Source organism: Mixophyes fleayi, chromosome 4 (assembly GCF_038048845.1).
Source record: "Mixophyes fleayi isolate aMixFle1 chromosome 4, aMixFle1.hap1, whole genome shotgun sequence".
Taxonomy (NCBI): Eukaryota; Metazoa; Chordata; class Amphibia; order Anura; family Limnodynastidae; genus Mixophyes; species Mixophyes fleayi.
In genome coordinates this window covers 196,266,553-196,294,378 of record NC_134405.1, presented here as the reverse complement: position 1 = coordinate 196,294,378, position 27,826 = coordinate 196,266,553, and the positions used below count along the sequence as shown (strand labels likewise).

At 42.7% G+C, this 27,826-nt stretch overlaps 1 protein-coding gene and 1 long non-coding RNA gene across 3 annotated transcripts in view; one reads left to right on the top strand and one right to left on the bottom strand.

Moving 5' to 3' along the window:
• NELL2 (neural EGFL like 2) overlaps positions 1–27,826 on the top strand; it is a 252,389-nt gene that overhangs the window by 129,032 nt on the left and 95,531 nt on the right. The window lies entirely within an intron of this gene.
• LOC142152431 (uncharacterized) lies at positions 4–27,378 on the bottom strand. Of its 2 annotated transcripts, none has more exons than XR_012691337.1 (2): positions 27,279–27,378; positions 4–1,368 (listed from the first exon to the last, which is right to left on the bottom strand). It is a non-coding gene; the product is annotated as an uncharacterized LOC142152431 (long non-coding RNA). The 2 variants fall into 2 exon arrangements; XR_012691338.1 differs by lacking the exon at positions 27,279–27,378 and adding an exon at positions 26,669–26,907.

Genomic DNA, 27,826 nt, shown 5'->3' with positions numbered 1-27,826 from the left:
AAATAAACGTTTAAACTTTTTATTGCAGTAAAGATATATTCCAGGGAAGGCAAATAAACAGTAGACAGTTCAAGCTGAATCAAACAACGGATTTCCAGATCTTGGCAAACAGATTAATGATAAAGAAATGCAGCAAAATAACATTAACTGAAACCAGGAACAGAGACACATGCAGGTAATCCAGGAACAGAGCCACATGAGCAGGCTAGGAGCTTCAATGACCAGCAAAGGGTTTCAGGAAAAGACAGGCATATAAAGGCCACAGACAGGTGTGGATAATTAACTAGCAGTGCTAGTTAACCCTTGATAAAGGAACGGCCGGACAGCAGCTCCTCTGGAGAATCACAGATACTGCAGGGTAATGTGCACACAGGGTAACAAGGCAAATCATAACACAGGGTAAAATGCACACAAATAAACAAGGCAGATCATAACAGTAGTTCAATAAATTAAAACAAATTTTACACTTAATATAAATTATGTGAATTGAGAATGAATGAATCACCATATACTTTAATTTCACTTAGCTTTGGGAGGCAGCACAGGATCAGTCATGGATGATCTTCTAGGTATGAAATGAAATTAGTTTTTTTAAGTAAACTTTTAGTACACAAAACTTCTAGGTTAAAGATTACACAGGAAAAATAGAGGTAACGGGAAAGGGCAGTATGCAAAGTTTTTTGGACATGCGTTAGCGAAATGAAAAGAAAAGGGTAAAAAGGTAGGGGGAGAAACTGTATGAACTACCTATGGTTCCACTTTACTCCACAATTCACAGTGTGACCAAAGATTAAGCAAACACTAATTAAGTGGATCCACATTATACCATCAATCAGCCACGTTCATCTAAATTATTCCACTACTGTGTGCCATGTGTCGCCCATAATTTTCCATCATTGTGTGCCAGATACCTCTCCTATTATCATCATTGTATGGCAGGTATACCCCACCCAACATGCTGGTATATGAAAGATGATCATGATGCCAATACTGTATGCCAGATGCAGCCCATTCCATGTCATCAGTGTATTGCCAGGTGGTCCCCAGTGGTTGACTATCCCTTGCCATTAATGTGTGCCAGGTGGTCCACAGCCTGATGCTACCACTATGTACAAGGTAGTCCCATCATTCCCCATTATTGTGCTCCAGATGTACCCTTACCCGACATGCCATCACTGAGGCCCCAAGACACTGATTGGTATGGTGATGTCTAGTCATATGTGTCCCACAGGGGGCTGGTGTGTTGTTCTTCATCTGTCTTAGACCGCTGATTACTGTACTCCCTTCTTTATTGGATGGGAGCTCTCTTGATAGGTGGTATTGAAAGATGTCATCACTATTTAATGCAACCATCATCCATGCTCCTTTCTAGAGGAAGCAAATGATTATCCACATTTATTATTTATTTATTATTTTTATTTATTTTATTAAATAGCGTCCACATATTCCGCAGTGTTTACATTATTTAATAAACTGTGTGTTAATAAACTGACAGAAAAGTAAGAGGATCCTATTTGCAATCTATAGGAAAAGCTTGATACATGAGGTTAAATGTAACAGTGCAAATTGGTCCAGCCAAACTGCAATAGGAAAAAGTGTTAAGTGGGGCTATATAATCCAGTCGCACACAGGGCCGGATTAATTTTAGGACTAACTGGGCTACAGCCCAGGGGCCTTGGGCATCCAGGGGCCCCTTGATAGTGCTCAGCAGCATTATTGATCGGTCGGGGGCGGGGGCAATGCCAGGAGAAGGAGGTAAGTGGGCGGCTCGGCTCACCGGGGAGCGCGGCTCGGATCACGGGGGGGGGGGGGGGGGCCCTCACGGGGTAATGGAGGCCCCCTTAGCCCAGGGGCCTCCATACACTTAATCCGGCCCTGGCCACACAGCAATGTTATGAGTGAATAGTGTAACTGAGATATATTCATGTGGTCAAGTGGGTAGTTCAGGATTATGATAAGCTTGTCTAAAGAGGTGAGGTGAGTTTTTAAATTGAGGATTGTGAAGCTAGGGAAGGTCTTGTTGTAGAAGGGGGGAAATGTCACAGAATGGGTGGTATAGCTGAAATAGCGAAATAGTAAATATACATTTGTAAAGTTGCATCTACAGGATAAGTGAACAATAGAGACACAACTACTTAGACATGATTGCATTTGTTGCTGTTTTGGCATAAGGAGACATTTAATAGTTTTGACATTGTATGTGGTGAACCAGGGATTCTTCAATGACTGTCAATGTGACCAAATTTTGCTTCTGTAGAGCAAATAACTCAACTGTTCAAATATGTCCATGCTTAAGTGAGATCCATTTAACAAAATCACTTTTTATCTTTATATTTTTTTAATGTTTTTATAAGCAAATTAAAATTGATTAAAATAAGATATATTTTAATATATTGGAGATATTATCTCTAATTGATTTTAGTAGATAATGATTTCTACATCTCGTACATTAATACATTATTGCATTCATTTCTTTATTTTGTAGCTTACAACACCAGGTTTCCCAACTCAAATGTTTAAAGTGAACTATATATTGCCTGTGGACAATGTAAAATAATCATACTCACACGCTGTTGCATTCTGGCACCTGATGATCTCCAGGACCCTTGCTGTGTGGAAGCTAGCACAGCTAGGTGCATTTTTAATTACAATTTGGAGAATAATCCAAGTTGTGTATCAATTGGTGGGCCAAATTATAGTTTAAGTTGATCGTTAAATTGTACTTCTGCACAGCCAGCTGTATAAAAAAATACAGGTTCTGGGATGCTGAAAGTAACTGGCATTTAAGCAAGCAGTAAGTCCAGCAGATGTGGAGTACTAATAGTTTACTATCTACTGCACACAAGCATATGCAAATATAGTACTTCATATGCTTGGATAGCAGAAGTGAATCAGAGGCACGCGGAAGTTTGTAGCAGGCTGTGAAGTAAGTCAGTAAGTAAGGTAAAAACATTGGATATATATAATCATATAATGAACTACGCAATCTACATAGTGATACTGTACCCACAAACATTAAGGGCCTGATTCATGTTCGGACACAACTTCTGTTTTAAAATAGAGCACGGAACCATTTTTCAGAGATACGTTTTCATTTGAATCTGGGTGTAAGTAAACTCTGCATAAATGTTACTTGCTGTATATACAGTCATGGCCAAAAGTTTTGAGAATGACACAAATATTATTGTTCACAAAGTCTGCTGCCTCAGTTTTTATGATGGCAATTTGCATATACACCAGAATGTCATGAAGAGTGAGCAGATGATTTGCAATTCATTTCAAAGTCCTTCTTTGCCATGACAATGAACTTTATCCTAAAAACAACATTTCCACTGCATTTCAGCCCAGCCACAAAAGGACCAGCTGACATGAGGTCATTGATTCTCTTGTTAACACAGGTGAGAGTGTTGACGAGGACAAGGCTGGAGATCACTCTGTCATGCTGATTCAGTTAGAATAACAGAATGGAAGCTTTAAAAGAAAGGGGGGTGCTTGAAATAATTGTTCTTCCTCTGTTAACCCTGGTTCTCTGCAAGGAAACACATGCAGCCACCATTGCTTTGCACTAAAAGAGTTTTACAGGCAAGGATGTTGCTGCTAGTAAGATTTGCGCCTAAATCAACCATTTATCGGATCATCAAGAATTTCAAGTAGAGAGTTGTGAAGAAGGCTTCAGGACGCCCAAGAATGTCCAGCAAGCGCCAGGACCGTCTCCTGAAGTTGATTCAGCTGCGGGATTGGGGCACCACCAGGGCAGAGCTTGCTCAAGAATGACAGCAGGCAGCTGTGAGGGCATCTGCACGCATAGTGAGGCAAAGACTTTTGAGGATGACCTGGTGTCAAGAAGGCCAGCAAAGAAGCCACTTCTCTCCAGAAAAAATATCAGGGACTGACTGATATTCTGCAAAAGGTGCCGGGATTGGACTGCTGAGGACTGGGGTAAAGTCATTTTCTTTGATGAATCCCTTTCAGATTGTTAGGGGCATCTGCTAATATGCTTGTCCGGTGAAGGAAAGGTGAGCGCTACCATCACTCCTGTGTCATGCCAACAGTAAAGCATCCTCATGTGTGGGGTTGCTTCTCAGCCAAGGGAGTAGGCTCACTCACAATTTGCCTAAGAAAACAGCCATGAATAAAGAATGGTACCAAAATATCCTCCAAGTGCAACTTCTCCCAAACATCCAAAAACAGTTTGGTGATGAACAATACCATTTACAGCATGATGGAGCAACTTGCCATAAGGCAAAAGTGATAACTAAGTGGCTCAGGGATCAAAACATCTAAATTTTGGGTCCATGGCCAGTAAACTCCCCAGACCTTAATCCCATTGAGAACTTGTGGTCAATCCTCAAGAGGCAGGTGGACAAACAAAAACCCACAAATTCTGAAAAATTCCAAGCTGTCACGATCTGAATCCTGCAGTTCCTGTCTGCCAGGACCTGTATATTGATGTTTCTTTCTTGTAGTACCATGTTCCTCCAAAGGGGCCACTGTGGTACTCAGACTACTCTCTCATCTGCCAGAGCTGCCTCGTTATTCCTGGAAGCTAAACACCTGCCTCTGGCCTATAAAGGCCTGCCTGTCCCAGCAACATTTGCCAGATAATCTGTTGCATTTCCTGTGTTGCTGTGCCTGTTCCCATGTTCATCTTGATTAATCTTCAGGTCTACTCTCCTGTTTAGATGTCCTGTTCTCTGATTCTCCAGCACATCTATCTGCAGATCATCACCATCGCATCCTGTATCCAGTATCTTCAGTGCCTTGCTCCGCAGACTGTCACACCTAGTGCATCATCTCCACTACTTTGTGGTAAAGTCCTGCAAACCATCGCCTTCTGCATATGTTAGTTACTGAGATCTTTTGCCATTTCTGCCATACCCTACCATACTGCATCTTGAAACCTTTGTAACCAGTGTTTTAAAAAAACCATTTCATTCATTACGCTCTTTCCGTGGTTTTATATTGGGAATCCTGTCAGTATGATCTTGCCAGAAAATTGAGCCTGCCGTTGCACGCTTTCCACCCAAGTTTGAGGATTCCCAGGGTACTTGTCTCTTAACTCAGTATTTCAATGTCCTGAGACCATGGCTACTTTTCCTTCCGAAACTTCCCTTTTCCAGATGCTCCAAGTGGACATTCGCCAACTCCGATCTCAAATTTCTCAAGTCTCTTCTTTGCTTATTAAGGTACTTAAACAACTTCCAATCTCCATTCCAGGTACTCGTTGCTCCAAAACCAGTTCGGGAGTAGCAAATTCTTTTTCCATGGAGAAAGTCATCACTGCAGTACCTCCTCTAGAATCTGTACCTAATATGAAAGTGAAGAAGCAAGATATCTTTGCCATGAAATGGATCCACCCAGGGAACAACCAAATGTATCTGTGCAAGCAGCACCTCTAAATGTTTCCTCAAAGTTTGTCTGCAACTAGGATCCACAGTGTAGCACACGCCAGGTTCTTTGGTGCTCCACGCCCCCTTATGTCCGAAGAAGAGCGATAGCGCAGAAGGACCAATAAACTATGTCTTTACTGTGCTAGCGATGTACATTTTTTACAAGTCTGTCCACCCCGCAGACCATGACATTCTACAGACCTGTCTCCAGTTTATTCTCCTCCTCATTCCATATTTATTTACATCACGCCTCCTGTTTCTACACTTCAGCCTGATCTGCTCCCTGGGATGAGGTTTAATCCGCTAGTTTCTGTCTCCTGCTCCACGGTGCCAGCCTCTGTCTCCTGCTCCACAGTGCCAGCCTTTGTCTCCTGCTCCGAGGTGCCAGCCTTTGTCTCCTGCTCCGAGGTGCCAGGCTCTGTCTCCGCTCTGGAGACATTGTCAACTCCAGAGAGGGCCCTGTCCCTCCAATCAACTCCAGAAATATTGCCTAGTAATGCGGTTCTGCCAGAGCCCTAGTCCGGTCCTCCTTCCAAATCTGGTGCCCAGTCCGGGCCTTCTTCCAAGTCTGGTGCCCAGTCTGGGCCTTCTTCCAAGTCTGGTGCCCAGTCCGGTCCTTCTTCCAAGTCTGGTGCCCAGTCCGGTCCTTCTTCCAAGTCTGGTGCCCAGTGCAGGCCTTCTTCCAAGTCTGGTGCCCAGTCCGGTCCTTCTTCCAAGTCTGGTGCCCAGTGCAGGCCTTCTTCCAAGTCTGGTGCCCAGTGCAGGCCTTCTTCCAAGTCTGGTGCCCAGTGCAGGCCTTCTTCCAAGTCTGGTGCCCAGTACGGGCCTTCTTCCAAGTCTGGTGCCCAGTCCGGGCCTTCTTCTAAGTCTGGTGCCCAGCTCGGGCCATCTCCTGCCAAGTGTGTCCTGCCCAAGTCCCCAGATACATCTGCTCAGCCAGAGCCAAATTTTCTCACTTCTTCTAAAGAAAATGTTGTGACTCTTCCTGCTGTCCCAGTCGGGGATCCTTGTTCTCAGTCCAAATCTCTCCTGTTAGGAACTCCCAAGCCAGCACAATGAAACTTGGAGTCTACTCCGAAAGCCTGGTGTTCGCTGGAGCCCCTAGTGGTGGGGACAGACTTGGCCGCAGGCTGACGGAGAGTCGAGAATCGTATACTGGCTTAAGGAGAACCCAGGAGTGGAGTGATTGGCGAACAGCAGCGTGGGGGTCAGGCAGAGAAAACCAATGTCAGAGGACACAAGCACAGGTTTGGAATCCAGGGACAAGCGATAGGTCAGGAGCAGTAGCGGAGGAGCAGAATCCGGATTTCAGGCAAATGGTCAGGGTCAGAAGCATAGGTTCAAAGGTCCAGGAACAAGCAAAGGTCATACACGGGAAGTCAGTCATAGGTATAAACACCAAGCAGAAAGTGAGCAAGCAGGCAGCAGAACTGAGAACAGAACGCTATAACCGGCAATGAGGCTCAGTCCTCATTGCCTTAAATAGTCCAAGTAGCCAATCAGGGAAGAGCCCAGAGGTGTGACCTAACAGATAATACACCTAGTGGCCAATAGTGATGCAGTGTTCAGCTGCATAATAAAATACTACCCAAAGACACTGCCTCCTGAGTATCTAGATAGCCATGATTGGCTACCACCTAAGTAACCCTGCGTGCGCACGCCCGCCCGCCTATTGGCCAGCTGGCCGGGCGCCGCGCCAGGGAGCCTGTAGCGTCCCGGTTGTTGCCCAGGCAACCGGGACGTGGAAACCGGAAGTGACGTCCCGGTTGCCATAGCATCGGAGGAGACAGGAGTGTCGCGGCGGTGCCTGCGGCCGCCGCGATCTCTCACGCCTCCCCAATATTCCCATTACCCCATCATCTGAAGTTGCCAGGACTGCTGACTTCTCTTGTGTTTTTGAATCCCCACCCCCTACCTTAGATGGAGACATAGGATAATTTTGTGCACTTGTAAAGTACTCCTTAGACTATTTTCCCTCCGTACCCAAACTTTTGAACAACCAATATAAGCAAGTAATTTTCTTGCTATCCAATTTTGAAGGGAGAGCGTTTCAATGGGCAAATCCTTTTATTGAAACCAGAGATCCTATTCTCTCAAACTTACAACTTTTTACGGATGCCGTGGTTGAAGAATTTGCTCCACCACCAGTCGCCAATCCTAATCGTCTTCTTTACCCCCAGTTACCCCAACCTTGAAATTGTCATTTGCTTCACTCCATTTCCAGCATCTCTCTAAGAGCCGTAAAAAGAAATAGAGGATGGGGGCTTTGTGGTCTCTGCATCCTTTGGACTGTGTCTCTGACCTTTTTGACAGCTCCTGGTAATTTGGGCGTCTGGAATCCGCCCTCAAAGGGGGGGGTACTGTCACGATCTGCATCCTGCATAGAGATGAGTAGGCCCGGTTCCCCCGAGAACCGAACCCACCCGAACTTTGGATATCCGAGTACCGAGCTGAGTAGCTTGGTACTCTCCCGCCCACTCCGAATTCAAATCGAGGCAGAACGTCATTGTGACGTCGTCGGATCTCGGGGCTCAGTTCTCGCGATACTTTAAGATTTTAAATACACGCCTCCACAGCAATCCATCGCCATTTGACAGAGGGAGAGAGCAGGATGTAGTCACAGGCTGATTAGAGCAGGGACAGAGAATCCAATATTCTTATTCCATTTATTGTAACAAAAATCGCAAGAGAAGAGAGGAGGATAGAGGTTTATTTCTTTTGAATATTTGGCACTCCCCAGTGCTTTTGGGGTGTCCCCCATAATTATGCATAAATATTTCTGGCTGTCAAAATTACTATCTGTCAGCAGTATCTTACCAAATAATTTTTAGCACTACAAGTGCTTTGGGCTCAGAATGGATTCAAAGCAGTCCACATATGATCAGAATGAGCAACCAGGTTCTGTCACCAGTCTTGATGTTAGTGTTCCCAGTACATCATCCGGGCAAGGCGATGTCAAACTACACAGTGTTTCGAAATCAGTCCAAAAAACAAAAAAAATGTACTGTTTTGAAGCGAAAAAGAAGTGTTACTGAGCAAATGTTAAGTGCCGTTAAAAAAAAAAATTGCCAACATGCCATTATACACACGCAGTGGCAAAGAGAGAATGAGGCCTTCACCTTTGGCTATTAGTGGCAGATCCCAAAAAGTTACCGAGCCTACAATTGGTGCAAAACTACGGTTACGCGTCAAAACCGAGCTGCAAGATAACAGTAAGGCATTAGAGGATAATGTTTGCTCTGATTCACAAATGACACCAATCCCTGTGGAGAGTCCATCCAACAGTGGTATGTCTAATCGTGAGCATTCTGTTAGTGTACCCATAAAGAAGGGCCCTTTCAGCAGTTCTGCTGATGTGTACCTGAACAGCCCCAGTGTAGCCGGTGATACACAAATTGAGGATGGAACTTTTGAATTAGAAGAGGATAAGGGGGAGATTTGTGTAGGCGAGGAGGGCACTAATGATGATGTTGATTATGATGCAGACAGATACCAAATTGCCTTTCTCAATTTCTATTTATATTCTAGATTATATAACGGCTGAAAAGTTTTCTATTTTACTCCTAGTGGAAAGGGGATCTGATGCAGACAGATACCAAACTGCCTTTGTCTATTTCTTTGTATATTCGAATTTCTAGTTCTACAGTCTATGCAGGCTGCTTTTTTTTCTATTTTACTACAAGTGGATGAGGGGGGGGGGGGGGCTCTGATGCAGACAGATACCAAACTGCCTTTGTCCATTTCTTTGTATATTCGAATTTCTAGTTCCACAGTCTATGCAGGCTACTTTTTTTATATTCAACTACAAGCGGAGGGTTGGGGGGGGGGGCATAGATAGCCACCAAACTAACGTGGTCCATTTAATTTTACTTTCTAGTTCCACAGTCTGTGCAGGCTGCTTTTTTTATATTCAACTACAAGTGGAGGGCGGGGGGGCATAGATAGCCACCAAACTACCGTGGTCCATTTAATTTTACTTTCTAGTTCCACAGTCTGTGCAGGCTGCTTTTTTTATATTCAACTACAAGTGGAGGGTGTAATATATCCCCAAAGACCATGGCTACATTGCCAATAATCAAAGATGGAGGAGGTAGACAACCAGGTTTGTCTGTATAATTTGTAGACAAGTGTTTGAATTAAGGACGGCCTACCAGGGATTAAACTGTTTTTTTCATAATTTATTAGCTTTAGAATTACCTCACTTATATAAGAAACTGGTGGAGCACTAAATTAGGTTATTTTAGACCAAAAAAATTGTATTTTTTTTCAAAAATAGCAAAACAAAACAAACCAAAACACACAATGGCGGTTTTGCAAAACCAAAACCAAAACACGAAGGTAATCCAGATCCAAAACCAAAACCAAAACACGGGGGTCAGTGACCATCTCTAATCCTGCAGCTCCTGTCTGCCAGGAACTATGTCAGACCTTTGTATATTGATGTATCCTGCCTGTAGTACCATTTTCCACCAAAGGGGCTACTGTGGTATTCAGACTACTCTCTCATCTGCCAGAGCTGCCTCGTTATTCCTGGAAGCCTAAACACCTGCCTCTGGTCCAGGCCCGGCGCTCCCATTAGGCAACCTTAGGCTGTTGCCTAGGGCGCCGGGACCTGCAGGGCGCCGCTGACTAAATTTTCTAATCTAGTCAGCGGCTTGGGAGAGAAGTGCAGCGGGGTGTTTTTCAGTGTCCGCGGTCCTCTCCTCTCCGATGCCCCCGGCGCATCTCACACATGATCACTGACTGCGATCATGTGACAGTCTGTCCGGCGGCGCCTAGGTGAAGTAACAGACAGTGTCTGTTATTCACACTGTCAGTGACAGACAGTGTGAATAAAGTTCTTTCCCGACGCCCCCCTCCCCTTCCAGCATACATCGCTCCGCCTCTTATGGGAAGAAGCCGAGGAGCAGCCACTGAAAAGAAAAGAGAAAAGAAAAGAAAAAAAAAGAGAGAAGAGGTTTGAAGAGCCCCCGTGCATCTTCTGACCAGACTTCAGGAGAAAAAAGAGTGAGTAAATAAAATCTAATTATTTATTTATTTTTAAAAAAGAGGGTGCCCAAAGTACAATCTAGCAAGTAGGGAGGTAAAAATAAAAAAAAAAATTGGGGGGTAATATGACTTTTTTGGCACCTCATGCTCTATATTTGACTTGCAAACTATGGGTTAGAATTTCTACCCCATAGTTTGCAAGTCAAATATAGAGCATGAGTAGGGATGTGCACCGGCGACTTTTGAGGTCTCGTGTATTGTGTTTTGGATCCGGATTTTCGCGATGTTTTAGGTTTGGATTTGTTTCGCAAAACACCTGCCGAAAGGTTTTGGTTCGGATTTAAGGTTTTGGATTCGGATTTTTTTTTAAAAAAAAAAACCTGAAAAATGTAAAAATCAAGTTTTTGGGCTTATTTTCACTCCTACGCTATTATTAACCTCAATAACATTCAATAACAATCATTTCCACTAATTTAAAGGCTATTCTGAACACCTAACACCTCACAATATTTTTTTTTTTTTAGTACAAAACGTTGCAACGAGGTATCTTTCTGGACTGCGTAGAGGAGTGTTCCCCACAATATAATTAAAAACCCATCAACTGGTCTGAATTACACCCAAAAATAGTATCTGGACTGCGTAGAGTAGTGGGCACTGGGCACCACAATAAAATATATAGAAAACCTTCAACAGGTCTGAATTACACCCTAAAATAGTATCTGGACTGCGTAGAGGACTGGCCACTGGCCACCACAATATAATATATAGAAAACCTTCAACAGGTCTGCATTACACCCAAAAATAGTATCTGGACTGCGTAGAGTAGTGGGCACTGGGCACCACAATAAAATATATAGAAAACCTTCAACAGGTCTGAATTACACCCAAAAATAGTATCTGGACTGCGTAGAGGACTGGCCACTGGCCACCACAATATAATATATAGAAAACCTTCAACAGGTCTGCATTACACCCAAAAATAGTATCTGGGCTGCGTAGAGTAGTGGGCATTGGGCACCACAATATAATATATAGAAAACCTTCAACAGGTCTGCATTACACCCAAAAATAGTATCTGGACTGCGTAGAGTAGTGGGCACTGGGCACCACAATAAAATATATAGAAAACCTTCAACAGGTCTGAATTACACCCAAAAATAGTATCTGGACTGCTTAGAGAACTGGCCACTGGCCACCACAATATAATATATAGAAAACCTTCAACAGGTCTGCATTACACCCAAAAATAGTATCTGGACTGCGTAGAGTAGTGGGCACTGGGCACCACAATAAAATATATAGAAAACCTTCAACAGGTCTGAATTACACCCAAAAATAGTATCTGGACTGCTTAGAGGACTGGCCACTGGCCACCACAATATAATATACAGAAAACCTTCAACAGGTCTGCATTACACCCAAAAATAGTATCTGGACTGCGTAGAGTAGTGGGCACTGGGCACCACAATAAAATATATATAGAAAACCTTCAACAGGTCTGAATTACACCCAAAAATAGTATCTGGACTGCTTAGAGAACTGGCCACTGGCCACCACAATATAATATATAGAAAACCTTCAACAGGTCTGAATTACACCCAAAAATAGTATCTGGACTGCGTAAACAACAATACAGTAGTTTTAGAGCACGTCAATACCTCTTGTTTTAAATTATGACAGGGCATTTTACTTTTGGTTTAATTTCTTGAATTTGTTTAAATTTGGTTTTACTTTTTGAACATGGCAAACGACTGTTGATTGGTCATATAATGCAAAAAAAAAAGTTCCAAGATGGAATTGTCCTTGGGCCCTCCCACCCACCCTTATGTTGTTGAAATAGGACATGCACACTTTAACAAACCAATCATTTCAGCGACAGGGCCTACCAAACAACTTTGGCTGAAATGATTGGTTTGTTTGGGCCCCCACACCAAAAAAGCTATTCATCTCTCCCTGTACAGACTAAACAGGCTCTACTGAGGCAAGATGTCGTCCTCATCCTCAACCTCTGATTCCTCTCCCCCTACAGTGTGTACTTCCTCCTCATCACACATTATCAATTCGTCCCCGCTGGACTCCACAACCACAGGTCCCTCTGTAGTATCTGGAGGGCAATGCTGTACTTCATTGAGGAATTGATTATTCATTTTTATAAACATCATTTTTTCAACGTTATGAGGAAGCAACCTCCTTCGCCGCTCACTGACCAGGTTCCCCGCTGCACTAAAAACTCTTTCCGAGTACACACTGGAGGGGGGACAACTCAGGTAAAATAGAGCCAGTTTGTACAGGGGCTTCCAAACTGCCTTTTTTTTCCTGCCAGTAACAATATGGACTGTCTGACATGTCTACTTGGATGGTGTCAGCAAAGTAATCCTCCACAATTTTTTCAATTGTGACAGCATCCAATGCAGCGAGAGTAGACATGTCTGCAATGGTTGGCAGGTCCTTCAGTCCGGACCAGATGTTATCAGCATCCCCGCCAGCACCTCTTTTAGGAAAACTGAGCTTTTTCTCGCAGTCATAGATGTGGAAGAAAATGAGGGTGGAGCTGTTGGCATGTCACGGTCCTCTTCAGAGGACAATCTCCTGACCAGCAGGTCTTTGCACCGCTGTAGACTTGTGTCCGCCGGAAACAGAGACACAACATACGCTTTAAACCGAGGATCGAGCACGGTGGCCAGAATGTATTCCTCTGACTTTAAAAGAGTGACCACCCTCGTATCCTGGCAAAGCGTACGAAGGGCTACATCCACAAGAGCTACATGCTTGGTGTAATCGCAATGGCTTACCAGCTCCTCCCTCACTTTCTCCAGCTGCTTCTGCAACAGCCTGATCAGGGGAATCACCTGACTCAAGCTGGCAGTGTCAGAACTGACTTCTCGTGTGGCAAACTCAAATGGCTGCAGAACCTTGCACAACACGGAAATCAGTCTCCACTGCGCTTGACTCAGGCGCATCCCCACTCCTTTGCCTATGTCGTAGGTGGCTGTGTAGGCCTGAATGGCCTTTTGCTGCTCCTCCATCCTCTGCAGCATATAGAGGGTGGAGTTCCAGCGCGTCACAACCTCTTGTTTGAGGTGATGGCAGGGCAGGTTCATGCTTTTTTGATGTGCCTCTAGTCTGCGGTAGGCACTGGCTGAATGCCGAAAGTGTCCAGCAATTTTGCGCGCCACCGCAAGCATCTCCTGCACACCCCTGTCACTCTTGAGGTAATGCTGCACCACCAAATTAATGGTGTGGGCAAAACATGGGACGTGCTGGAAATTGCCCATATTTAATGCCCGCACAATGTTACTGGCATTGTCTGACACAACAAATCCCCATGAGAGTCTAAGTGTGGTAAGCCACTGGGAGATAATTTCCCTAATATGTTGTCAGCGTTGTGCCTCTTATTAAAGCCTGTAATACACAATGTTGCCTGCCTTTGCACGAGCAGCTATTTTGTTGATGCTGCTACTGATGCAGCTGTTGCTGTTGCTGCGGAAGGGAATACATCTACCCAGTGGGCTGTCACAGTCATATAGTCCTTCGTTTGCCCAGAACCACTTGTCCACATGTCCGTGGTTAAGTGGACAGTGGGTACAACCGCATTTTTTAGAGCACTGAGGACACTTGATCGTACTTCTCTGTACATTTTTGGTATCGCCTGCCTAGTGAAGTGGAATCTCGACGGGATTTGGTACCAGGGACACAATACCTCCATCAACCCTCTAAATCCCACTCCACTGATGGCGGACACCGGGCGCACGTCTAACACCAACATTGCAGTTACAGCCGCAGTTATACGCTTTGCAATAGGGTGACTACTATCGTATTTTGTGGTCATGGCAAACGACTGTTGGACGGTCAATTGTTTTGTGAAAGACTTAGCGGTCTTACGACTTCCCCTCTGGGAAGATGACCGACTAACAGCAGCAACAGCAGCAGTGGCAGTAGTAGGCGTACCGCTGCAGGATTCCTCGGATGAATCCCGTATTGAGGAGGACTCAGTCTGGCTGTTGACTTGGGCTGCAGGACTGAATCTGATGGAGATCGTGGAGGAAGTTGACGAGGAGGGTGTTGCTGGTGTGTATCCAACTGGACCACGGGATTTAGGTGTCCCTGTACCGATGAGGGTCCTAGCCCCAGTTCCTGAACTAACCACTGAACTATGAAGGTTATTCAGGTGACGTATAAGGGAGGATGTTCCTAGGTGGGCAAGATCCTTACCCCTGCTTATTTGAGCTTTACATAAGCTACATATGGACATACATTGGTTGTCTGGATTTGGATAAAAATAACTCCAGACCGAAGAGGTGCATTTTTTGGTCTTCTGACCAGGCATGACGATGGGCTTTTTCATCCCATGGACATCAGCTGTTTCCCCCCCTGGTGCCTCATTTTCAATAACCACATCACCATCCTCATCATCAAGTTCCTCCACAGCGCCAGCTACATCATCAATAGGCTCCTCCCGAGCCACCTCTTCCCGTACAGTGATAGGAAGGTCAGGCTTGACAACTACCAACACCCTTGGACTCGCCTTGGGGATTTGTGATAATTTCTCTTTAGAAGGCAGAGTTGTTTGCTGTTTTGTTGCTGACAGCATAACTCTCTTCAATTTTTTGTAGGGGGGGGAGGAAGAGGAAGGCTAAGATCCATGGGTGAAGCTGAACCACTAGTCATGAACACGGGCCGTTCCTTGCCGCTCCGTGTCGTAAATGGCATATTGGCAACTTTATGTTTCTCCGCAGATGATTTTAAGTTTCTCTTTTTGCTACTTTTTCTTAACTTGGGCTTTTTGGATTTTACATGCCCTGTACTGCGAGATTGGGCATCGGGCTTGGAAGACGACGTTGATGGCATTTCATCCTCTATGTCATGACTAGTGGCAGCAGCTTCAGCATTAGGAGGAAGTGGGTCTTGATCTTTCCCTACTTTATCCTCCAAATTTTTGGTCTCCATTATATGTAGCACAAGATACTGCAGAATGTGTGAACTTGGTAATATTGCAGTACCAATGGACTTCTGCTGGATTGGTTTTGCAAATTTGGTTAAAATTATTTATTTATTTATTTATTTATTTTTTTATAACTTTTTTTTTATTTTTTTTTTAAAAACTTGGGAATAATGGGGTAATAACTTTGCCCTTAGAAGCACAGAGCACAGGACACAGCACCACTGGACTGAACAGGACACAGCACAGGACCCAGCAGCACTACTGAACTCAGCAGGACAGAGCACAGGACACAGCACCACTGGACTGATACTGCAGAATGTGTGAACTTTGTAATATTGCAGTACCACTGGACTTTTACTGCTAAATGTGTGAACTTGGTAATATTGCAGTACCAATGGGCTTATACTGCAGGATTAGTTGTGCAAATTTTGTTGCAATTAAAAAAAAATTAAATTAGTTTTTTGTATTTTTTTAAAATAACTTTTTTTTTATTTTTTTAAACACTTGGGAATATTGGGGAAATAACTATGCCCTTAGAAGCACAGAGCACAGGACACAGCACCACTGGACTGAACAGGACACAGCACAGGACCCAGCAGCACTACTGAACTCAGCAGGACAGAGCACAGGACACAGCACCACTGGACTGATACTGCAGAATGTGTGAACTTTGTAATATTGCAGTACCACTGGACTTTTACTGCTGAATGTGTGAACTTTGTAATATTGCAGTACCAATGGGCTTATACTGCAGGATTGGTTGTGCAAATTTTGTTGCAATTAAAAAAAAATTAAATTAGTTTTTTGTATTTTTTTAAAATAACTTTTTTTTATTTTTTTAAACACTTGGGAATATTGGGGAAATAACTATGCCCTTAGAAGCACAGAGCACAGGACACAGCACCACTGGACTGAGCACAGCACAGCACAGAACTGAACAGCACGAGATATAGCAGAACAGAGGACCACCTAACACACCCTCCCTCTACCCTGATCAATACCCGAGTGAAGATGGCGGCGACTTGCGGGGAATTTATAGGATCCGAGTATCGCGAGATCCGACAACGGGATTATGAGTCAGAGCCTCAGTTTCAGATTTGAATTTGGCGCCAATAACCAGATCTGTCTCGGATCCGACTCGGATCGGCAACCTTCGGGTGGGCTCGGATTTCAGAAATCCGAGTGCGCTCATCTCTAAGCATGAGGTGCCAATAAAATTGTCTTTTTTTTCCACCATAGTTTGAAAATAAAATATAGAACATGAGGTGGCAAATAATACTCATTTTTCTCCCGCAGAGTTTGCCAATCAAATATAGAGCATGAGGTGGCAAATTAGTCATTTTTATACCGTTTGGCACCTCATGCTCTATTTTTTATTTCCAAACTATGGTGGAGAAATTACAATTTTATTGGGACCTCATGCTCTATATTTGACTTGCAAACTATGGATTTCTACACTATGGTTTGCAAGTGATGCAGAGGGGGTGCAGTGGTGTGATGCAGAGGGGGGTGCAGTGGTGTGATGCAGAGAGGGGTGCAGTGTGATGCAGTGGTGTGATGCACAGGGGGGGCAGTGGTGTGATGCAGGAACATATGTGTGACGAAGGGACATCTTAGGGCCGTCCATTGCCTTTAACAAGTGCATAATTCATAGACTTATTGTGTCAAGTTGTTTGTTCCGAAATATAACACCTGGACACCTCCCCTCTAGAAATCCTGTGTCTGCAGTGGCATCTGGACAGCATTCTGCATCAAACATCACTTTTTTTTTAAAACACAAAAGCACAAAGTCTAGTATGTAAGGGTATCTAGTATGTAAGAGGTGGGTATTTGGTGTGTTCGCCAGGGTGGGGGTGAGGGGGGGGGGTTGAAATTTTGCCTAGGGTGCCGAGAACCCCAGCACTGACCCTGCTCTGGCCTATAAAGTCCTGTCTGTCCCAGCAACTTTTGCCAGATCATCTGTTGCATTTCCTGTGTTGCTGTGCCTGTTCCCATGTCTTATCCTGAATGAGCTTCAGGTCTACTCTCCTGTTCAGATGTCCTGTTCCCTGGCTCCTGTTTTCTGCCTGTTCTCTGTGTCTCCAGCACATCTATCCGCAGATCATCTCAGTCACTGTCTACTCCACTATCCTGTGGTAACGCTCTGTAGCTTATTGCTACCTGTTCTCTGAGTGTCCAGCACATCTATCTGCAGATCATCACCATCGCATCCTGCGTCCGTTATCTTCAGTGCCTTGCTCCACATATGGTCACACCTAGTGCACAGGGTCGGATCTAGACAATTCTTCTACCTGGGCCGATTTTAGGGGGGGGGGGGGATTTAGGCCCTTTCTGACTTCTAAGGCTGCCGGCGGCTGCACACTATGTGCAGGTCCGCTCGGCAGTGACAGTGTGCTGCCCGGCTGCTCTGATTGTGTTTGATTGTGTCTGATCTGCCACTGCCGAGCGGACCTGCACAGTGTGCAGCTGTCGGCAGCAAGCCCCTGCTAGAGGGGGGCAAACGCCTCTTGCAACCTTTGTAACCGGTGTTTAATAAAAACCACTTCATTCATTATGCTCTTTCTGTGGTTTTATATTGGAAATCCTGACACAAGCATTGATTAGGGAAAAATGGGCGGCCATCAGTCAGTATGTGGCCCAGAAGGTGATTGACAGCATGTCAGGGCGAATTGCTGAGGTCTTCAAAAAGAAGGGTCAGCACTGCAAATATTGACTCTTTGCATAAACTTAATGTAATTGTCAATAAAAGCCTTTAACACTTATGAAATGCTTGTAATTTTACTTCAGTATACCATAGCAACATCTGACAAAAAGGTCTAAAAACACTGAAGCAGCAAACTTTGTGAAAACCAATACTTGTGTCATTCTCAAAACTTTTGGCCATGACTGTAGATAGACACAACAGACTGTAGTTTATGCACAAACATCTGTTCACTAAAAATCACATTAGGACACCCAAAAAAATGAAGATATAAAATAATTAAATCAACTCTTAACAGTATCATCATTAATGAAAAATATTAAAAAATAAAAATATAATAAAAAAATAATTCCATTAAATACATCTAAATGCTTTTATTTCATACTGTACATACAATGCATTTATTTAGTTACTCTTCCTTGCAAACACATATTCTGTGCTTGCTAGTAGTGTAGTTTGTAATAAAAAATATTATAATATGTCAGTAATCACTATCAGTCGGCACTTACACTTGTAGCTGGTGCAAGTGATATGGCTGAAACCAGAGCTGGATTAAGGCTTTGGGGGGCCCGGGGCACTTAAGACAGGGGGGCCCCCGAGATCTAAAATTAAGGGCATAGTGACACATCCTGCATTACATCACCTACAGCCCACAGTATGACACTTACAGCTCTCCCAGAGGGCTCGCTTAGGTTGTCTGCATAAGGAAAATCATTGCTTCCACAAATTAAAATACTGTATATTAAAACAATCATCAAAACACCACATTAAAATGGGTATTGACACCACACATTAAAACTAGCAATGATATCGCAAATTAAAAATACCATTGATAACATACACTAAAACTAGCAATGATACCACACGCTAAAACTAGTAATGATATTGCACATTATAAATACCATTGATAATGTACACTAAGGGGGGTATTCAATTGACGGGGTGATCGCCGAAAATCGAGCGCTCGAAAAATATTACCGTTAATACGGTAATCTGCACGTAAAAACCGTTAATACGGTAATTTAGTCGCTGGATTTCAGCTCGCAGCTCAGGGAGCTGCGAGCTGAAATTCAGCGAGTAATTACCGTATTAACGGTAATATTTTTCGAGCGCTCAATTTTCGGCGATCACGCCGTCAATTGAATACCCCCCTAAAACTAGCAATGATACCGCAACCCTAAAACTAGCAATGATACCGCACCCTAAAACTAGCAATGATACCGCACTCTATAACTAGCAATGATACCGCACTCTAAAACTAGCAATAATATCACACGCTAAAACTAGCAATGATATTGCACATTAAAAATACCATTGATAACGTACACTAAAACTAGCAATGATACCGCACGTTAAAACTAGCAATGATACCGCACATGAAAACCACCATTGATACCGCACATGAAAAATACCATTGATACCGCACATGAAAACCACCATTGATACCCCGCACATGAAAACCACCATTGATACCGCCGCACATGAAAAATACCATTGATACTACACATGAAAACCACCATTGATACCGCACATGAGAAACACCATTGATACTGCACATGAAACCTACTATTGATACTGCACATGAAAACTAGCAACGATACTGCACATAAAGTGTGTGTGTGTGTGTATATATATATATATATATATATATATATACAAGTTAACCCGTGCATGATACTCATGCATTCTAGTCAAATCAAGCTACTTAAGGTGTTAAAAAGGTTCTTGTCATCTTCATCGCCACACACACACGCTGCTAGGCTTTTATATATTAGATAATGCTAAGAATTTAGTAGGTCAGTGTAGTATATAACTCCGCCCAGCAGGTGGCGCTGCAGCTTGAGCACTCTGTCACCCGGTAGTTTTTTCCACACACACACACTAACACAGCATGTGTGTTCATGAGGTAAAATTACCTCACGAAAATGAGTTTGAGCCCTCAACTCGTAAATTTAGCCTTTACTACCCCTCCCACGGGGGGAAGGGGGGATGATGGAAGTTAACTGACTTCACTATTATAATTTTGTTGTCAATTAATGTCAATATACCAAATTTCAGGTCAATTGGATGAGCCCTTTCTGAGAAAATAGCCGCTAGGCTTTTACATATTATATATATATATATATATATAATATGTAAAAGCCTAGCGGCTATTTTCTCAGAAAGGGCTCATCCAATTGACCTGAAATTTGGTATATTGACATTATTTGACAACAAAATTACATATATGTATATATATATATACATATATGTATATATATATATACATATATGTATATATATATATATATACATATATGTATATATATATATATATATATATATATATATATATATATATACACATATATGTATATGTATATGTATATATATATATATATATATATATATATATAATGTACTGAAATCTAATTTAACCTTTAATATAAGTGGCTGGCTTCAGTAATACTTTAATAATGATTAATAAAGTAGGGGATTCTTCTATAGCATACCTATTCCTGTTCTCTTCATTACCTCTTTAAATTAAAATAAATTTTATGTGATATATTTAAATGAACTATTATTACAAACTAGGATTGGCCAGAGAAAGTGTGACTCACCTAGGAAAGCCACGATCAGCACACTTTTCACGTCTTTCACAGTTGTCCCTGCCTGCTAGCGCAGCAGCTCCATTTCGGCCATCTTAGAATGTACAGCAGCCGCGGTGCTGCTGTATATCTGGCCCGCTGACAAGGATTTTTTCCGTTTGCGCATGCGTCAGCAGGGCAGCCACAGCTGCAACAGCAGGAGAAGAATCAGGTGATCCAATCAGCGGACGGCAGACGGGGGTGGCCTTCTTAGAGAGGGCGGCCCGAGGCACGTGCCCCCTGTGCCCCCCCCTTAATCCGGGCCCTGGCTGAAACCAAGCGTGCTTCCAGAAAAAAAAAACAGGACTTGAATCGAGCTGCATCTGTGTCTGTACATCCTCAGCATGTGCATTCATCCGCCCCTTCCCTTCCCCATTCTGCCCCCAAAAAGTCATCGGTAGTCGTGTCATTTGCATTCATACATGAATTGCATGCAATAGCGTTCACTGGTGTAAGGTCCTTTTCTGAGCATACGCAGAGGTATTTCACATATAATACCTAAATGACCACTAAATATGATTATGGCACAATTATATTGTCTTTTAAATATTGATGTTGATTGTATGTGTGTGGGTATGTATGTGTGCATGTATATATGTACGTGTGTGTGTGTGTGTGTGTGTGTGTGTGTGTGTGTTTTCAGAAGATTTCGTATTTTTCAAATATTTCCTTTTGTTTTCTTTATAAAATATGAAACTGCAAAGGAAATCTTCTAAAAAAAAAACAGTGAGCTATAATTTAAGCATCTGGGTTTTTTTTGTTTTTGTTTTTAAGATTCTTGCTGATCTCCATCAAGCAACACTTTGCGCTTACAGGATTAGTATAAAGTCAAATTTTGATTTATTTTGCTAGTATGCTTTCGGTTGATTATAATGCATGAAATGCAGAGCTGGATTAAGGCTTTGGGGGGCCCGAGGCACTTAAGACAGGGGGGCCCCCTAAGATCTAAAATTAAGAGCAAAGTGTCTTCATTGGGTATAAGGCTGTAAGCATTGACACATCCTGCATTACAACACCTATAGCCAGCAGTACGACACTTACAGCTCTCCCAGAGGGCTCGCCTAGGTTGACTGCATAAGAAAAGTCATTACTTCCACAAACTAAAATACTTTACATTAAAACAATCATCAAAACCCCACACTAAAACTAGCAATGATACCGCACACTAAAACTAGCAATGATACCGCACACTAAAACTAGCAATGATACCGCACACTAAAACTAGCAATGATACCGCACACTAAAACTAGCAATGATGCCGCACACTAAAACTAGCAGTGATACCGCACACTAAAACTAGCAATGATACCGCACACTAAAACTAGCAGTGATACCGCACACTAAAACTAGCAATGATACCGCACACTAAAACTAGCAGTGATACCGCACACTAAAACTAGCAATGATACCGCACACTAAAACTAGCAGTGATACCGCACACTAAAACTAGCAATGATACCGTACACTAAAACTAGCAGTGATACCGCACACTAAAACTAGCAGTGATACCGCACACTAAAACTAGCAATGATACCGTACACTAAAACTAGCAGTGATACCGCACACTAAAACTAGCAGTGATACCGCACACTAAAACTAGCAATGATACCGCACACTAAAACTAGCAATGATACCGCACACTAAAACTAGCAATGATACCGCACACTAAAACTAGCAATGATACCGCACACTAAAACTAGCAATGATACCGCACACTAAAACTAGCAGTGATACCGCACACTAAAACTAGCAGTGATACCGCACACTAAAACTAGCAATGATACCGTACACTAAAACTAGCAGTGATACCGCACACTAAAACTAGCAGTGATACCGCACACTAAAACTAGCAATGATACCGCACACTAAAACTAGCAATGATACCGCACACTAAAACTAGCAATGATACCGCACACTAAAACTAGCAATGATACCGCACACTAAAACTAGCAATGATGCCGCACACTAAAACTAGCAGTGATACCGCACACTAAAACTAGCAATGATACCGCACACTAAAACTAGCAGTGATACCGCACACTAAAACTAGCAATGATACCGCACACTAAAACTAGCAGTGATACCGCACACTAAAACTAGCAATGATACCGCACACTAAAACTAGCAGTGATACCGCACACTAAAACTAGCAATGATACCGCACACTAAAACTAGCAGTGATACCGCACACTAAAACTAGCAATGATACCGCACACTAAAACTAGCAATGATACCGCACACTAAAACTAGCAATGATACCGCACACTAAAACTAGCAATGATACCGCACACTAAAACTAGCAATGATGCCGCACACTAAAACTAGCAATGATACCGCACACTAAAACTAGCAATGATACCGCACACTAAAACTAGCAATGATACCGCACACTAAAACTAGCAGTGATACCGCACACTAAAACTAGCAATGATACCGCACACTAAAACTAGCAGTGATACCGCACACTAAAACTAGCAATGATACCGCACACTAAAACTAGCAATGATACCGCACACTAAAACTAGCAATGATACCGCACACTAAAACTAGCAATGATACCGCACATTAAAACTAGCAATGATGCCGCACACTAAAACTAGCAATGATACCGTACACTAAAACTAGCAATGATACTGTACACTAAAACTAGCAATGATACCGCACACTAAAACTAGCAATGATGCCGCACACTAAAACTAGCAATGATACCGCACACTAAAACTAGCAATGATACCGCACACTAAAACTAGCAATGATACCGTACACTAAAACTAGCAGTGATACCGCACACTAAAACTAGCAATGATACCGCACACTAAAACTAGCAGTGATACCGCACACTAAAACTAGCAATGATACCGCACACTAAAACTAGCAATGATACCGCACACTAAAACTAGCAATGATACCGCACACTAAAACTAGCAATGATACCGCACACTAAAACTAGCAATGATGCCGCACACTAAAACTAGCAATGATACCGCACACTAAAACTAGCAATGATACCGCACACTAAAACTAGCAATGATACCGCACACTAAAACTAGCAGTGATACCGCACACTAAAACTAGCAATGATACCGCACACTAAAACTAGCAGTGATACCGCACACTAAAACTAGCAATGATACCGCACACTAAAACTAGCAATGATACCGCACACTAAAACTAGCAATGATACCGCACACTAAAACTAGCAATGATACCGCACATTAAAACTAGCAATGATGCCGCACACTAAAACTAGCAATGATACCGTACACTAAAACTAGCAATGATACTGTACACTAAAACTAGCAATGATACCGCACACTAAAACTAGCAATGATGCCGCACACTAAAACTAGCAATGATACCGCACACTAAAACTAGCAATGATACCGCACACTAAAACTAGCAATGATACCGTACACTAAAACTAGCAATGATACTGTACACTAAAACTAGCAATGATACCGCACACTAAAACTAGCAGTGATACCGCACACTAAAACTAGCAATGATACCGCACACTAAAACTAGCAGTGATACCGCACACTAAAACTAGCAATGATACCGCACACTAAAACTAGCAATGATACCGCACATTAAAACTAGCAATGATACCGCACATTAAAACTAGCAATGATGCCGCACACTAAAACTAGCAATGATACCGCACACTAAAACTAGCAATGATACCGCACACTAAAACTAGCAATGATACCGCACACTAAAACTAGCAATGATACCGCACACTAAAACTAGCAATGATACCGTACACTAAAACTAGCAATGATACTGTACACTAAAACTAGCAATGATACCGCACACTAAAACTAGCAATGATGCCGCACACTAAAACTAGCAATGATACCGCACACTAAAACTAGCAATGATACCGCACACTAAAACTAGCAATGATACCGCACACTAAAACTAGCAATGATACCGCACACTAAAACTAGCAGTGATACCGCACACTAAAACTAGCAATGATACCGCACACTAAAACTAGCAATGATACCGCACACTAAAACTAGCAATGATACCGCACACTAAAACTAGCAATGATACCGCACACTAAAACTAGCAATGATGCCGCACACTAAAACTAGCAATGATACCGCACACTAAAACTAGCAATGATACCGCACACTAAAACTAGCAATGATACCGCACACTAAAACTAGCAGTGATACCGCACACTAAAACTAGCAATGATACCGCACACTAAAACTAGCAGTGATACCGCACACTAAAACTAGCAATGATACCGCACACTAAAACTAGCAATGATACCGCACACTAAAACTAGCAATGATACCGCACACTAAAACTAGCAATGATACCGCACATTAAAACTAGCAATGATGCCGCACACTAAAACTAGCAATGATACCGTACACTAAAACTAGCAATGATACTGTACACTAAAACTAGCAATGATACCGCACACTAAAACTAGCAATGATGCCGCACACTAAAACTAGCAATGATACCGCACACTAAAACTAGCAATGATACCGCACACTAAAACTAGCAATGATACCGTACACTAAAACTAGCAATGATACTGTACACTAAAACTAGCAATGATACCGCACACTAAAACTAGCAGTGATACCGCACACTAAAACTAGCAATGATACCGCACACTAAAACTAGCAGTGATACCGCACACTAAAACTAGCAATGATACCGCACACTAAAACTAGCAATGATACCGCACATTAAAACTAGCAATGATACCGCACATTAAAACTAGCAATGATGCCGCACACTAAAACTAGCAATGATACCGCACACTAAAACTAGCAATGATACCGCACACTAAAACTAGCAATGATACCGCACACTAAAACTAGCAATGATACCGCACACTAAAACTAGCAATGATACCGTACACTAAAACTAGCAATGATACTGTACACTAAAACTAGCAATGATACCGCACACTAAAACTAGCAGTGATACCGCACACTAAAACTAGCAATGATACCGCACACTAAAACTAGCAGTGATACCGCACACTAAAACTAGCAATGATACCGCACACTAAAACTAGCAATGATACCGCACATTAAAACTAGCAATGATACTGCACACTAAAACTAGCAATGATACCGCACACTAAAACTAGCAATGATACCGCACACTAAAACTAGCAATGATACCGTACACTAAAACTAGCAATGATACTGTACACTAAAACTAGCAATGATACCGCACACTAAAACTAGCAATGATACCGCACATTAAAACTAGCAATGATGCCGCACACTAAAACTAGCAATGATACCGCACACTAAAACTAGCAATGATACCGCACACTAAAACTAGCAATGATACCGCACACTAAAACTAGCAGTGATACCGCACACTAAAACTAGCAATGATACCGCACACTAAAACTAGCAGTGATACCGCACACTAAAACTAGCAATGATACCGCACACTAAAACTAGCAATGATACCGCACACTAAAACTAGCAATGATACCGCACACTAAAACTAGCAATGATACCGCACACTAAAACTAGCAATGATACCGCACATTAAAACTAGCAATGATGCCGCACACTAAAACTAGCAATGATACCGCACACTAAAACTAGCAATGATACCGCACACTAAAACTAGCAATGATACCGCACACTAAAACTAGCAATGATACCGTACACTAAAACTAGCAATGATACTGTACACTAAAACTAGCAATGATACCGCACACTAAAACTAGCAATGATACCGCACATTAAAACTAACATAAAAAAATAGGCTTATTGTGTCAAGTTGTTTGTTCCGAAATATAACACCTGGACACCTCCCCTCTAGAAATCCTGTGTCTGCAGTGGCATCTGGACAGCATTCTGCATCAAACATCACTTTTTTTTTAAAACACGAAAGCACAAAGTCTAGTATGTAAGGGTATCTAAGTCCCACTGCCCACACACACTGTACTGACATAGGCCCCCCTGCCCACACACACTACATTAACACACACTATATTGACATAAAACACCCTCATACTTACCTTATTCTAGCCGCACTTCCTGCACTGTACACACGGGACTGCCCCTGTCACGTGCATGTGACCTTTGATTTTGACTGGATAGGACAAGGACGAGGCCACGTATAGGAGGGCGGGGTTTAACATAAGTTCCGCGGCCACAACAATTCACCCCCGCTGGCACCCGTGATCCAGGAGATGCCCATGTTAGGCTGGTGACGCTGGTCCTGATTGTCGGTCGATACCCAATTATAAAAAAATAAAAAAAACAGACCAAAAATATATGTAATGAAAAAAAACAACTTCAAGCAGCCTACGGCCCTCCACATTAAGCCCCCGGCTTATCGGGAAAATTCCCGGTAAGCCCAATCCGCCCCTGTCTGCATGTGTGTATGTATGTATGTATACCCTTATATAATGCAGCAACTATGTTAGCGGATCCTCTTTTTTATTAATCAGTAGTGAGGTAGTTATCGAAGCCAGCCACTTATTTTAAAGCTGTAATTAGAATATATATATATATATATATATATATATATACCTAAAATCTTCTTGAATAAGTATATACAAATGATTGTTTTATTTTTCAATTTGTATAAATATGTACATGAGCAGTAAAAGTGTGACTACTTACCCAGACACTTGTTCCAACTCCTTGGAGGAGCTGCGCAAGCTCAGCAGCTCCATTTCCTCCATCTTAAAATGTACAGCAGCAGCGGTGCTGCTGTACATACATCTATCAGACATTTAGTCTGTCGGGTGGAGGAGGGTGCGCATACGTCAGCCCCCGCCCCTCTCCCACCGCGCACACAAGCAAGGGAGTAATCGGATCACCAAATGACAGGTGAGGTGATCCGATCAGCGGGGGGCCCTCAGAGAGAGGGGGCCCGGGGCACATGCCCCCTGTGCCCCCCCCCCTTAATCCGGCCATGATGAAATGTGTAGTAATTATATAGGGCAACAAAAACCCCCATTAAAGAAATTAGACATCCTACTGCATTAAATTAGAGTGCACAAACGTTTATATCCTGAAACTGAAATTCACAATAGTTTCCAGAAGGAGGAACAAAAGAAAGAAAAATCTACTAACTAAAGGCTTGAAAATGTTTACATAATATGGATTACCATACGTTGCCGATAAATAGCTGAAATATATCACAAATCCAATTTTTTTCTTTTTTA